Source organism: Palaemon carinicauda, chromosome 1, assembly GCF_036898095.1.
Source record: "Palaemon carinicauda isolate YSFRI2023 chromosome 1, ASM3689809v2, whole genome shotgun sequence".
Taxonomy (NCBI): Eukaryota; Metazoa; Arthropoda; class Malacostraca; order Decapoda; family Palaemonidae; genus Palaemon; species Palaemon carinicauda.
Window position 1 is genome coordinate 183,839,227 of NC_090725.1, and position 16,281 is coordinate 183,855,507.

The window sequence follows — 16,281 nt, forward strand, 5'->3', positions numbered from 1 at the left end:
TTTTTGGTGAGCCGTACGTCATTAGTAAGAACAGTCCGGTGACAATTTTAGTATGATAGTCATTTTTAGACCAGTCTCGCTTCACTGTTTAACTTTGTGGATTAGTGTATCCTTGTGCTTATAATCCCTATTTTCTCCCTCTTCTCCATTTACCACTTCTTCGTCATCCAAGACTGTTCCACGCCCCTACTGCAGTCAATTAATACCGGGAGCAAATAGGACTAGGTGGAACCATTGCCTTGAATGGTAGTCGACTGGAAAAATAAAAAACTTCTATAAGTAGAAACATTTTATATTTATAATTTTAGCGTACTGGTGTTAACACATACCTTGGAAACAAAGACGAAAGGAGTCAGTGGCTGCTGAACCTTTCTGGCGCTAACATCTGCCAAAAATTGCTCCTGTTCTCTGGCAGCCTACAAAGTCAATGCTTTTTTATGATAAGTAGTAAAAGAAGAGGGTGGAGGTTCTTTGTCGCAATGTCATCAAAGAGTACAATGGGAAAATGGGTAACATCAACAAGAGTGACATGCTGACTCACCTCTACAAGACTCTTTGAGTACCTCCTAGACTTGATCACTTGCAATGCCCGTCTGCTGTACATGAGAGACTGCAAGGCCTTAAAGGCTTGGCATCTCATGTGTTGAAAGAAGTCAGAAGACCATAGCACCAGCAATGACACATCTGTCTTTGCAGCGGGAGCCAATAATAGCACCAATGATGGGATATAAATCCATCGTGCCACAGAAAAGCCAATGGTATGACACCAAGGAGTGGCATATGTCAGTTTTTGTCCCCAATAGACAGACCTGCAAGTTGGGTTTTAGGAAGAAAGAGATCCACCATGTGTGTGCTGGATGTGGACCTTCAGCCAATTGGCCCTCTGCTTATTAGACACTAGGAAGTGCGTCATCACCTTCCATTCCTTTCCAGAGAATAGGCCAGCTTCTTTCACTAGTCCCCTGTCCCCTGCCTTCGTAACCCATGTAGTGCTAGTAGTGCAAAGTACCTGGTCTTTCTTCTTTGAACAGTTACGCCTCAGTTCCTAATTTATTTTGTGTAATATATGTGTGTGTATATTTTGTTTTCATGTACGTGCTTATGCTTTAGTAACGTCATATTTATGTTGTTGTTTCTTAATTGAACTTGAATATTTTAATCTCCTGTAGGTCATTATGATGTTGTTTTGTACTACATTCAAGTTTTATGATCTCCTGCTTGTGTTTATGTTTTATTAGTCAATTTGATTTTTTTGTTTTTATTTTCTTGATTATTTTGATTTCAAAGTGTTTGCAGTGCAGCGGTCTAGTTACTTCGATGTTGCGTTCATATATTTTTATCTCATGTCTGTGCTTGTAGTTATTTAGCACAGTTTGACATTGCTTTTTTTAATGTACTTGTATTTTTTGGTCTCCTGTGTGTTTGTGGTGCTTTAGTACAGTTATTTTATGATAAGTCTTCACTCTGATTATATATTTAGATCTATTTGGGGTTTTTTCCGTTTGTTACATTTTGATGAATTTTATATTATTAATCTTATTATTATTATTATTATTATTATTATTATTATTATTATTATTATGTTATATTTTTGATAGCATACTCGAAATAAGAAAATTAAAATTTTCGAGCCAAATAAAACAGCAATTTGGCATATCGTCTGTATCCCACTTGACATTAATTGGCTACGAAGGAAACTTACTGACATGCACTTCAATCGAGGGGCAATTTATAATGAGTTTAAAGGTTTGAAGGTTAGAAGTTAAAGGTCTCCACTGCATTTCTGTGTGTCTAAGATTGTATTGCAATTTGCCATTAACCTTCGGCAAGAAGATTGTGAAATTTCACTTAATGTGTGGGATTTTGCCCCAAGGGTCCGTGCTTGAGATACTCTCTCTCTCTCTCTCTCTCTCTCTCTCTCTCTCTCTCTCTCTCTCTCTCTCTCTCTCTCTCTCTCTCTCTCTCTCCCTATTTTAAATTTTATGATATGATGGACAATAATCAACTTTTATCACTGTTGTTTTGAATTATCCTAACTTTATATCATTATTATTATTATTATCATGCTATGAGTACAGCATTGTCTTTAGATCAAATGGTTCCTAGAATATTTTCCCAAAATCTACACAATCATAAACACCCATATATCCATGAATGTATACATATACATACCACAGAAATACACACATACATATACTGTATACAGTATTATGTATATATGTATACATATATACTGTATATATATATATATATATATATATATATATATATATGTGTGTATATATATATATATATATATATATATATATATATATATGTGTGTGTGTGTGTGTGTGTGTGTGTCTGTGTGTGTGTATGTGTGTACATATATGAATCTTTAATATATATATATATATATATATATATATATATATATATATATATATTACATATTATTATTATCATTATTATTATTATTTTTATTATCATCATTATTATTATTATCATTATTATTATTATTATTATTATTAGCTTAGCTACAACTCTAGTTGAAAAAGCAGGATGCAATAAGTCCAAGGGCTCCAACAGGGAAAAAAAGCCCAGTGGAGAAGGGACATAAATAGATAAATAAATTACGAGAGAAAGAACGAACAATTGACATGAAATAATTTAAGAAAAGTAACAACATTAAAATAGTTCTTACAAATACAGTATAAACTATAAAAACTTTGAAAAACAATAGAAAGAGTAATAATATAGAATTGTGTGCATTAGTGTACCTTCAATCAAAAGAACTCTACTGCAAGATAGTAGAAGGCCATGGTACAGAATCTATGGTACTACCCAAGACTAGAGAACAATGGTTTGATTTTAGAGTGTTTTAATCCTAGAAGAGCCGCGTACCATAGCTAAAGACTCGCTTCTATCCTTACCAAGAGGAAATCAGTCAATGAACAATTACTGCAGTAGGTAACCCCTTGAGTGAAGAAGAATTGTTTGATAATCTCAATGTTTTCAAGTGTAAGAGGATAGAGGAGAATGTGGAAAGAATATGCCAGGCTATTTGGTTATGTGTAGGCGAAAGAAAAGTTCAAAAATGTTAGATGACATAGGATTTATGGAATTTAAACGGTAATTAGATTAACTATAGCTACCACAAACACCCATTTCTTTAATGAAAGAGCATTATCAATTCTCCAAAAAGTACGAAAAGAACCTTTTCTTGGTAACATATTAGACAATTTAGGAGCTAAAAAATTAGCAGTTTTATTAAAAACCAAGAAAAAATACCGTTTGGGTTTACACTCCCATAATGCATCAAGGTCCATCAAGAGTATTTTAATTTCACAGGGCCAAAAAAATAAACTAGTAGTTTGTCCCCAAGGATACAGGCATGAGGAAGATCAAGTTTGCCATTACTATGCTTACTTGCGGACACATCTAGCGGTAGTATCTGAACGGAAGGATGGTGTATTGACTAATATATATATATATATATATATATATATATATATATATATATATATATATATATATATATATATATATATATATATATATATATATATATATATATATATATATATATATATATCATCACCATCATATCCTCCTACACCTATTGACGCAAAGGGCCTCGGTTACATTTCGCCAGCCGTCTCTATCTTGAGGTTTTAATTCAATACTTCTCTATTCATCATCTTCTGCTTCGCACTTCATAGTCCTCAGCCATGTAGGCCAATCTCACTAAACTGATATATAGTCTGATTTTTGTATGTAATTTCAGGTGATTTGATTTCAAAATTTTACTTAACCTAGCCAATGTCTGATTTTCTTATTTTCAATCTTTCACTACACTCTAATTCTAAAGACCCTCTATTGGAGATCAAAGTTCCTAGATACTTAAAAGATTCTACGCACTAATACTTTCTCCTTCCAATGATATTTCATCTTCCAATGCATACTCCGTTCTTATTATCTCTGTCTTTCTTCTATTAATCTTGAGCCCAAGTTCGTGTGATATTTCATGCATTCTGGTAAGCAAGCATTGTAAATCGTGTGGTGTTCTGCGAATAAGGACAGCATCATCAACATCCTCTAGGTCTGCTAAATTCCTATCTCCAATCCAGTCCAATCCATCTCTAAAATCTCCAACTGTTCTACTCATTACAAAATCATGAGGAGGATAAACAACATAGGTGACAACACATTCCCTTAGAGTACTCCGCTGGTCACAGGAAATTAAAATCATTTGATAAGACTCCAATAACCCTTTAACGACCAAATATCCCAAAAAGGATCTTTAAAACAGCTACTTTGTGGTATTCATGGTGAACAAGTTTATGCTTGTATGAAATTGACTCTTTGGCAACTCATAGCTACACAACTCTGCTCTTCGAAGCAGCCAATCACAAGCCGCCTGTCCCTCTCATCAAGACTCTAGGGCGTTCGAAAGACACCTCAGTCATGCTCTGGTTGGAAAAGTGTCAGGACTTGTCGCAGCTACCTCCACAGATTCGCCCCTCCCCAACCTTCGTAATCATGGTAAGTACACAGTGCTTGTGAGATAGTGAAGCCTAGTGATATGCTTACCTTTAGATGTGGATTTGAAGTGCTTTAGTGTTACTGAAGTGTCGTTATGACTAATGAAAAAAGTATAGATCCCATGCAGGATACTTCGGTTGAGTTTAGACAGACCACGCTCATCCCACGTGGGACCTTTTGGACCATAACGGTTGAACCAGCCAATAGAATACACCTAACAAAAAAAAATTTAGTGCTTATTTTAGACATTTGTGAATATTTTTAACATTTTTTCCAGGAATAATAGGGAAGGTTTAGAGATGTTAGGTTCATGTGCATATAAATCCTTACCTTACAAGGGATTGAATGATAGGTTTTTGTTGGGCAAACTTACATTTTTTTCTTTACATGAATTTAAAAATTTTTTTTTTTGCTTTGACAGTTTCACAGCCGTATGTTTTATGGGCATCGCAATGCTGCATTGGAGACTCAGGATCGTAAACCATGGGTAGCCCCTGACGATGCTGAAGGAAATGATGTTGATGTGAGCCCTTTGGACATTGACTGTGTTGATGACGACCCTACCAATGTTCCTGACGAAGGCCTTACTCAGGAGGAGGCCTTTGACCCTCCTACCGCTAGAGGTTAGTATGAGACATCCTTAGAGAGAGAGAGAGAGAGAGAGAGAGAGAGAGAGAGAGAGAGAGAGAGAAAGAGAGAGAGAAATTTGTTTTAAAAATTATTTTAAAAAGTCTCATTGTTATAAGGATTCTTTAAATTTTGTTGCTCTTTAAATGGTTTTTAAACAATGGGTATTTTCAAAACTTATTTGTTTACTTGCACACTCACTGACATACACATGCACACACATGCACACATAAGCACACGCATGCACACACAAGCACACATGTATGCACACACAAGAATACATGCATGTACACATACAAGCAGACCCACATACACACACATGCACACATGCATGCACACACAAGCACACATGCATGCACACACACAAGCACACATGATTCATTTACTGTTTTACTAATGTTACTTTATTCTTGTTTCAGCTCGCAAGGTCAATGTTGTTGTCCCTCAGAAGATGCCTGTGGAAGAGGAAGCTGAGATTGAACCTAAGAGGCCTCGTGCTGATGAATGGAAAAAGGACGACATTGATATCCAGGCCCTGCCCAACTTCATTCATCCACAACCGGACATTTTGAGGAAACCTTATGAATATTTCTCCTAGTTCTTCACAGCTAAATTGAGGGAACACATTGTGTTCCAATCCAACCTGTATTCAAGACAGAAGGATGTAGCCAGCAACTTCCACATGTCAGAAGAAGATCTCATGGTTTTCCTTGGCCTCATTGTGAACATGGACCTGGTTCCTCTCCATACCATAGTCGACTTCTGGGCCGTGAAGACCAGGACTCCTCAAGTTGCAGACTTCATGTCCAGGAACCGCTTCAAGTCAATTCAATCTTCCTTTCACTTCAACGACAATGACCAGGCAGCAACCTCCCATGATCGATTCTTCAAGGTGAGAGTCCCCTTCACCAAGGTCACCAGAGGGTTCCTGAAAGTTCCCGACTCTTATCCACTCCATTGATGAAGTGATGGTCGCCTATAAGGTCACAAGGACTGGTAACCTTCGCCAGTGTGTAGCAAAGAAGCCTTACAAGTGGGGTTATAAGTTGTTCTGCCGCTCCAGCTTGGATGGATTTGTGCACGATATTCTTATGTACCAAGAGGAGACAACCTCTGTGAGCCACCATACATTGCTATCTGAAGAGCAGAAAGCCATGTCTGTGACTTCAAAGTTTATTGTCGCCTTAGTCAAGACCATCAAGCACCCCAGTCACTCAGCAGTGTATGCAGACAATTACTTTATCGGTATAGGGTTGGCCAAGTACCTGAGATTGCAGTATGGATGCCGCTATGTGGGCACTGCCACAGAAAACAGAGTTGGTCATCTTCCCCTGAAGTCTGTGAAGGAGATGAACAAGAAATCGACACAAAGGGGCACATTGTACTACGTCTCTTCTGATGGCATCCTTGGTGCAAGATGGAAGGACAACAGTGTTGTGACAATCTTGTCCACTGATGTTGGTGTCGAGCCCATGGGTACAGTGGAGCAGTACGACAGGGCACTCAAGAAGAAGGTTCCCATTCCTTGCCCATCTGTCATCCAGATGTACAACAACCGCGTGGGTGGCATTGACAAAAATGAGGTACTACATGAGGCTCTTTGCTTTCCTCTTTAATTTGATCATCTGCAATGCTTGGATTTTATATAAGAGGGATTACTTGGCTTTTCATGCTAACCCAAAGCCCTTCAAGGACTTCTGTCTGGATATCTCCAATTGGTTCAGAAGCTTCAAGATATCAACCTTCAAAATCACCAGGAATTCTCTCAGCACCAGAGATTTCTCTTTGCCAAAAAGGGGCCAACAGGCCGCTTTGCCAAGTGTAGAAACACGCCAGAATGCCACTACCCTACACATGCCAAAGCATGTCACTATGAGGCAGACCTGCAAGTACTGTTCTGTTGCAGGCAACATCCACAGATCCCGCTGGATGTGTGAGGAGTGCAAGGTGGCCCTATGCCTCACTGAAAGTAAGAATTGCTTTGCTTCCTTTCATTAGGTTTGTAAGTAAGTGTGTGTATGTTTCTATTTTTACAATTATGAGTAAGTTTTATTATATTTTGTGTATCTTTTACTATTTTTGTATTGTATTGTATATTGCATTTCTTATATTAATGAAATTGTAAAGCCATCTCTGTGTTTCTGTCATACATTCGAACAAAAAAAAGTGATTCATCAATAATAATCATATGACTTGTGGGCAAATCAACATTAGTAGGAAATTGAAAAAGTTTACGGTTATGGCCCAAAAGATCCCATACGGGATGAGCACAGTCCGCTAATTTTGAAATTTTTTTAAAACTACACAGGAATAAAAAGGTCTTGTATTTACTAATATGACATACTAAAAGGACTTTTTAAAGATTCCCATGAAACCTAGGGTGGACTTTAAAGGGTTAACATTAACTTTGCACTTGCTATGCTCATGAACTCTCAACTGGGGCAAAGAAAAAGAAACATATACCCATCAAAATGAGAGATGGATATATTATAACAACAGAAGATGAAGAAAGACAACGTTGGATGGAACACTTTAGTGAGATTTTGAATAGGAGATATGAAGGGAATAATTTGATTGATTTATCTGAAGCTCATGAAGACTTTGATGTGCCTATGAATGAAGTCAGTGTGTTTGAGGTCGAAACTATCCTCAAAACACTGAAGAGATGGAAAGCCCGTGGATACAATGGAATAACTACCAAGATGATACTGGCCGAAAATGAAGTGACTCCCAGACTACTTATAGGATTATTTTGTAGAATATGGCATGAAGAGGCAAAACTTAATGAATGGGAATTATGTTGGTGAAAATGGCAAAATAAAGGAGACCTGGCTAATTGTAATAATTACATACCCATCACACTTACGTTATTTGTTATGAAAATATATAGTATGCTTATTCTAAAGAGACTGGAGAGAAAGATTGATGAAAAGCTGAGAGATGAACAAGCAGGGTTCAGAAAAGGTAAGAGTTTCAGTGACCAAATTTTCATTTTGAGACATGTTGTACAGCAATGACTAGAATATAGAAATCCTCTTTGGATGGCCTTTGTCGACTATGAAAAAGCCTTTGATAGCGTGCACCGACCAATTTTGTGGAGAGTCCTGCATTATTATGGAATTCCTCTTAAATATGTAAATTTGATATATATATTTATATACATACAGTATATATATATATATATATATATATATATACATATATATATATATATATATATATATATATATATATATATATATATATATATATATATATACAGCATATATATACATATATGTATATCTATCTATCTATCTATCTATATATATATATATATATATATATATATATATATATATATATATATACATATATATACAGTATATATATGTTATATATATACTGTGTGTGTATATATATATATATATATATATATATATATATATATATATTTATATATATGTTATATATATACTGTGTATATATATATTTAAATATATTTATATATATATATATATATATATATATGTCTATATCTATCTATCTATCTATCTATATATATATATATATATATATATATATATATATATATATATATGTCCCATGTCAATGGATAATGAGACATTGGAACATTGGTTTTTTCACTTTATTACAAAAGGTTCGTGAATACACTGTGTACAGCTAACATTCTCTGGTGAGCGCCTTGTCTAAAGAGAACGGATAAAGGCTACTAACTCCCTTCGCAAGCAAGATGAAATCTTGCTACAATAACATGCTGAATAGTTAAGTTTTTGTGGAATTCTTATGATTGCAGAATTTATTTACCTTGACATACAACACATATCATCATACAAGGATTAGGACATATATATATATATATATATATATATATATATATATATATATATATATATATACATATACATATATATATATATATATATATATATATATATATATATATATATATATATATTCAGTATATATATATATATATATATATATATATATATATATATATATATAAATATATATATATGCATATATAAATATACATGTATATATATATATATATATATATATATATATATATATATATATATGTATGTATGTATATATGCACGTGTGTGCGTGTGTTTGCACATGTGCCCATGAACATATATAATTATGCATGCATATTACGTGTGTTTATCCTATAATTTCTTAGCAAAAATACAAATTATGTAAACGCATTTACTCAACGAAGTTAAGTGCAACATGTGATAGCTTTTAGCATTGTTATACGACTCGCCACCATTAAGCTACCACATAAACACTTATAGCCTAATTGGCCACAGCTTGCGATGTAGTGGCAGTTCCAGTCTTTAATTTTATTGCTGCGGAATTTACCATTAACGTGGCTTCATGATGCCCAGAGCGTAGACTTCTGTTGGAATGTCTGTGCGCAGGATAGATTACGGGTTTATCCAAATTATCAATGCTATATTGAATTAGGCCCAAAGTTTTCGATCTCTCTCTCTCTCTCTCTCTCTCTCTCTCTCTCTCTCTCTCTCTCTCTCTCTCTTGCATATATATTCAGTATGTACATGTACGTATATATATATATATATATATATATATATATATATATATATATATATATATATATATATATATACAGTAAGTATATATATATATATATATATATATATATATATATATATATATATATATATATTTATATGTGTATAAGGGTATGTGTTATAAATATATATGAAAAAACCTAAGGAAAATAAAAAAATTGAGTGAATAGTTTAGTGTTTAATTGCTCCAAGAATATTCTTGAAGTCAAAGACGTTGTTCATTCCAGGGTCATGGAGTATTTACCATAGAAGTTGATATTCTTAACTCTGTTAACGAGTTTTCAGTTTTCGATTTTTCATGTTATTATCTCTCTCTCTCTCTCTCTCTCTCTCTCTCTCTCTCTCTCTCTCTCTCTCTCTCTCTCTCTCTCTCTCTCTCTCTCTTTCTAATTAGATTTATATTTCTCCCCACTCGTAAGAAATGAAATAGAATAAACTAATCTTCGTTTTTATTCCTACTCACTATCTTCTCTTTTTGCCAGACGGTAATGAAAACGCTCATGTGTGGAAAAAAAATTTAATTGAATACTTTCGTCATTAAATTCAATGTGAGTTTGTGTATTTTTTTTATATTTTCCTTTTTTGTTGTATTAACATCACTCTGAGTCCGTGATGTGCAATTATGGTCAATGAGAAGTTGTAACGCTTAAGTGATCTCCGACCTTATGTTCGCTAGACTTTTGTGTGTGATCATTGAAGTTTTAATAAAAGAGAGAGAGAGAGAGAGAGAGAGAGAGAGAGAGAGAGAGAGAGAGAGAGAGAGAGAGAGAGCATATCTGATAAAACCCACTAATAAATTAAAGTCATATTTTCTGACAGGCGTATATATACTGTATATATATATATATATATATATATATATATATATATATATATATATATATATATATATTGGTGTGTATGTATACTGTACATATATAAATGCATATACATACAGAGATAGACAGAGGAAGTTATTTATGGATGCACAATATTGAAACGGTAATACTTCAACAGACAAATGGGTTCAGAAAGAGAGAGAGAGAGAGAGAGAGAGAGAGAGAGAGAGAGAGAGAGAGAGAGAGATTTTGTGTGCTATACCGAAGTGTGCACATACAAGACTGATCAAACACAATAGCTTTGTGAATTTGCTTTGTGTTGTCGTTAAAGAAATGGCTGATGCTCATATGTTATCATTATATTTCGAGAGACAACTCACCTTTATATTAATCTCTCCATACCAAGGCTTGGAAAGCCAACTTATTTCGAAACTATATTCTATCTGTATTATTTGATGAAGTTGTCAATGATCACGCATAACACACACACTATATATATATATATATATATATATATATATATATATATATATATATATATATATATATATATATATAGGTAGATATATATATATATATATATATATATATATATATATATATATATATATATATATATATATATATATCGATTATAATAGGACTAAGTGAAATTAGAGCGTAGGAATGTTATATAGAGTGGAAAGAGGACCATATATTTTACTTCAGAGGACATGAAAGGAACAAGGAAAATTGAATGATTTTTCTTATCAATAAAAATCTTCCAGATAGCATTTTATAGTATTAGTGATAGAATTGCAAGATTGGTCGTTTAAACGCATGCACCAATAACGTCCCATACAGAATAAGAAATCTGGATATATCATTGAAAAAATATAGGACTCAATTTACATTTGTTCCGGGTGATTTTAGCAGTAAGAGATATGCTTGTAGAATCTACCGAAAGAAGCTATCTTAAAATCATGAAAACGAGCATGAAGAATCTCAAATGGAGAAACAAAAAACAAAATATATTCTATTTTCAGCGAAAAACGTAATTTAGGTAAAAATTTAACTGTGTTAAAGTTAAAATCAAGCGACCATAGAACGGTGAGAAGTAAAATATGTCAAGATATAAGGAAAGAAAGAGAAAAACTAATTTCAAGAAAGTAAATATACACTCCTGTAATTAGACAAACATCTAATGAGTTTAGTTTAGCAATACAAAATTGGTACTCCCAGATACAAGAGTTCCTAGACAAGATCAAGGAAAGTTATTAGAAAACACCAGAAACCTAATTAATAGGATTGGAAATTATGATAAAATCCAAGAGAGATGAAATAGACTTAGTAGAATAATCAATAATAATAGGGAAAAAAACGTACTCGTAAACACAATCAGAACGAAACCAAGGACACACTAAAGAAAGGGAGAGGCATCAAATTAATGAAAAGAAGACTAGGAACCAACAAATATTTGCTTGAAAGAATGACAATAGAAAGATCCTCAACAAAAGTGATGGAGTAATAAAAATTGCAAAGGATTTCTATACAATGCTATACAAGAGTGATATAAGAAATAACTTTGCCAACAGAAAGAATGAAACACCTGAACCGGTACCAAAAGTAACAATGGGAGAAGTAAAGAAAACATTAAAAGGCATAAAAAGAGGCAATCAACAGGCAAATATGAACCTAACAATTGAATTAATAATAGATGGAGGAGATTTCATAATAGTAAAACTCACTAAACTTTACACAAAATGTCTGCAAGAATGCTCTATACCTATAGCTTTGTCATTATACTAATTCACAAAATGGAAGACAAAAAAGATCTGAAAAATTATCGACCAGTAAGACTTCTCTTAGTGATATATGTAACATATTTACAAAGGTAATAATAAGATAAATAGAAAGACAGCTAGATGTTAATCAACCAAGAGAGCAGGCAGACTTTCGGAGTGGGTATTCAACAACCTACCATATCCATGTACTTAATCAGTTAATGGAAAAAAAAAAAAAACCGATATGACAAAACACTGCGTACATCATTTATAATCTATGAGAAAGCTTTTGATTCCGTCAAAACTTCAGCAATAATGAAAGCCCTTCAAATACAAGGATTGGATGAATCTTATAACAGAACTCTTGAAGATATCTAAACGGGGAATAAAGTAATCTTAAAACTACATAAATATAGTGAGAAAACTCCAATTGAGCAAGGAGTTAGGCAGGGAGACCTCATCTCTCCTAAATTATTCATAGTGTCCCTGGAAGAAGTTTTATAAATTTAGATTGGGAAATTGTAAGAATTAACATTAATGAGGATTAGCTTAACAACTTAAGATTTGCAGCTGACCTGTCTATTCAATGAATCATGGGAGGTATTGTAAAAGATGAAAGATGATTTAAATAGATAAAACAGAAATGTAAGACTGAAAATGAATATAACTGAAACTAAGACAATGTTCAATGAAACTGGAGACACATCAAATAACGGCTATGGACAAACCTCTAGAGATTGTTAATGAATATATGTACTTAATACAGACAGCAAGTATATCCTCATGAGAGGAAACTTAAATTAAAATAAGGATAAGCATAGGATGGAGAGCTTTTGGTAAACACAATGCAGTTATGAAACGTTAAATGCCGCCATCTATATAACAAATAATATTGAATCAGATTGTTCTATGGTTATTAACATGAGCTAGTTACAACTCAAAGAGTTGTGGAACGAATAATCACGAGAATGACACTAAGAGACAGAAGAAGAGCAACATGAATGCAAGAGCAAACTAAAGTAGAGGATATTCTAATAAGAAGAAAAAGAAATGGACAGATCAGACCATATAATGAGAATGAAAGATAAATATACATGAAGAATAATGGAATGGATCTCTAGAGATTACAAACAAAGCAAGAGAATAAATGTATGATTGAAAATGAATATGAGTAAACTAAGATAATGTTCAATGAAAATGGAGAGACAACAAATGAGGGTTATGGACAAACCTCTAGAGATTGTTACTGAATATACTGTATGTACATATGACATACATTAATGATTCCTCATGACATGAGACTGAAATTAAAAGGAGGATAAGCATTTGATGGATAGTTTTTGGTAAACACAATGAGATTATGAAAACTAAAAATATTGAATCAGATTGTCCAATCATTGTTAACATAAGCTAGTTACAATTCAAAGAACTATAGAACGGATAATCATGAGTATGATACTAAGAGACAGAAGAAGAGCAACATGAAAATGAGAGCAAACTAAAGTAGAGGATATTCTAATAAGAAGGAAAAGAAATAGAAGGACATGGACAGTAATGATAATGAAAGATAACAGGTGTACAAGAAGAATAACAGAATGGATCTCTAAAGATTACAAACAACGAAGGAGAAGGAAGAAAATGTGATGGATTGACAAGATAAGAAGATTTATGGTATATACTGGCATAGAAACACCATAAACATTGGACACTTTGCTATTAAGAGTATAACATGCAGGGCAGCACAAAAATAATGATTTCCTTTGCTTAAAAATCCACCTTGATAAAAACAAACAAGACGAAAATTCTAGAACCTCTCTTATAAAACAAATAAAGGTTTTTGCTTCGTGAACTGTTTGATGATGACATGAGAGCTGGAATTATAGTGGATCTATGCTTTTGTGGAAATGAAAGATTTAACGAGGCTGGCAAAGCGGTCGAAGCTTCACTTGTTATGATCAGATCAGACATGAAGTCATGAAAAGAATTCATACGTAAATATGGCAGTTCAATTTTTAGAAAAGTACGCCATGTGGAGATCTTTTCCTCTCGTCATCGAACTTGTCACATTTGTTTTAAGGTATTTCGTGAATACCGCCAAATTGTCTATATCAGAATAAGAAACTTTTATTGAAAACAGGTTTCAGACACAAGTTCTTCAAAAAGAAAATGTTAATATCTTGCGCGTCTTCAGTTCATTTATTTATGATGCTTTAAAAAAAAACAAAAAATACTTCGGGTCAACTCAACGAGAGTTGCAATTTTAGGGTCTGTGGCTGACTAAAATAATATTATTTTTTTTTAATCTGCAATTTCTATTTGCTGACACTGATTAACGTTCTGTGCGGTACTATCATCAAACATCCTTTCCCCATGTTACCTTGTCTCTAATAATAATCATTATCATTGCTGTTATTTTTATTTTATATTGCCATTATTATTATTATTATTATTATTATTATTATTATTATTATTATTATTATTATTATTATTATTATTCACCGTGTGTATTGTTAAATGGGTCCACTCATATAAAGAGAGAGAGAGAGAGAGAGAGAGAGAGAGAGAGAGAGAGAGAGAGAGAGAGAGAGAGAGTATAGCTAATTATTGTAGAATGACATGTAGTGGAAATCAGCGTTTCCAATTCTGCTGAAAGAACTCATTCGGACAGCCCTTCCCAAGCCTGAACATGACCGTATGTGACGTAGCCACGTTAAGCCTCGACAGGAGGAACATAATGCTGTAATAGTAGAATACTTGCTGGGTGTAAACGGGGAGGGAGGAGAGATTTTACGACAGTCGTAAAGTAACAGTTGACTGGTCGTGCGCCAAGTCCTGTATGCGACTCGACCCTGTCTCTTACGGGGGTAGTAGCTGATTGCGGCAAGATTCCACCAGCAAATCACGCGAACAAGCCCACTTCGGATCCCCCAGCGTTGCTAATATTCTGTGGTCTGTCAGTCTCCCGGTTATGGCAAGTGATGTGATAGCATCGATAAAGGACACCAACTAAATAGCTTTTCGCCCCATTGCTCCTTTTTTCCAGACCAGTTTTGCCGAGATATGAAGGGGGTTATACTCTAATCATGAGGGATTTGATATTGTCAATAAATCACATATTATGAGACACAATAGTCATTAAGAATATTCCATGCATTCTGCCTTGCATGTCTTTAAATATTGCAAATTTTTAGTATATCAAGAATGCTTTTATTAGCAAACAGGTAATCTCTTGCATTTTGCAGTTTTTTAATCGCTAATCATCTCTTACTTGTAACTCCCATGGTCTTACAAGTTTGCAATAAGATAAAATAATTCAATTAATCTATTCACAAACTATGAATGGTGCAGTAAAGCTTTCAAAATACATAAAAACACTATAGAGATATATTAATACTTCCTCTGAATGGATTTAATGGATAACTCGATTAATCCTCATAATTAAAGGGAGTTGAGTGAGATACTGAATGCCATTATTATTATTATTATTATTATTATTATTATTATTATTATTATTAGTACTAGTAGTAGTAGTAGTAGTAGTATTATAAATAGTAATAAAAACAATTTTCTGCTGAAAGCAGAGTTATCTAGGTTTAGATTCGCTGTAAGTTTTTGTATGTAAAATTTTTCTAACAACCTTAGCTCGGTTTCAAATCAAGCTGTACATAAAATACTGAAATTAAGATGATTAAAATTGGAGTTACAAACTCCAGGGCAATGTTCTCTTATAGAGGATTGAGAGAGCTTACCCAGCGGTTGAAGGGTCCTTGAACTAATGCCTCTATGTTCAAAGGTTCTGGTAGACAACATAGAGGCATTAGTTCAAAGACCCTTCTACCGCTAGGTAAGCCTTCTCAGTCCTCTACAAGGAACATTGCCATGGAGTTTGTAACTCCAATTTCAATAATCTTGATTTTAGTATTTTATGTAAAGCTAAGATTGTTA

General features: G+C 33.6%; 1 pseudogene; it reads left to right on the forward strand.

Moving 5' to 3' along the window:
• The first annotated feature begins 3,076 nt into the window (after nt 1-3,076).
• LOC137632513 (piggyBac transposable element-derived protein 3-like) lies at nt 3,077-7,149 on the forward strand (annotated as a pseudogene).
• The last annotated feature ends 9,132 nt before the right edge of the window (nt 7,150-16,281 follow it).